This window comes from Capsicum annuum, chromosome 5 (genome assembly GCF_002878395.1).
Source record: "Capsicum annuum cultivar UCD-10X-F1 chromosome 5, UCD10Xv1.1, whole genome shotgun sequence".
In the NCBI taxonomy this organism is placed as follows: Eukaryota; Viridiplantae; Streptophyta; class Magnoliopsida; order Solanales; family Solanaceae; genus Capsicum; species Capsicum annuum.
Genome location: NC_061115.1, coordinates 1,091,535 through 1,092,004, shown reverse-complemented (window position 1 = coordinate 1,092,004; position 470 = coordinate 1,091,535).

Genomic DNA, 470 nt, shown 5'->3' with positions numbered 1-470 from the left:
TTTGTGCAGTTTTGAATAATTAAAGGTCATATTTGTGCACTGTCAAAGTTTTACTTTTTGTGTTAAAACGGCATCGTTTTTATTATTATTATTATTATTATTATTATTATTATTATTTTATTTATTTCTATAGCAGCAACACCTAACTTTTTTTTAATTAAAAAAAGTTTTATTCTTATGATTATTATAATTTTTTTATTTATTTCTATAGCAGCAACACCTAACTTTTTTTTTAATTAAAAAAAAACCAACCACTAGCAGGGATCGAACTCGCGCAGATGGCTGAAACAAACGCCCAAGAAGAGCAAATAACACCACTGGGCAATTTAAGTGCCTTGTTACATTAATATACGTACATAAATATACATTTTCTACCTTATATGTATACAACGTAATTTTTTTTACTGAGGGGGTTTGGGTGAACCACATGCAACCACGTAAGTTCGCCCCTTGCGTTAAATGTGCTATTA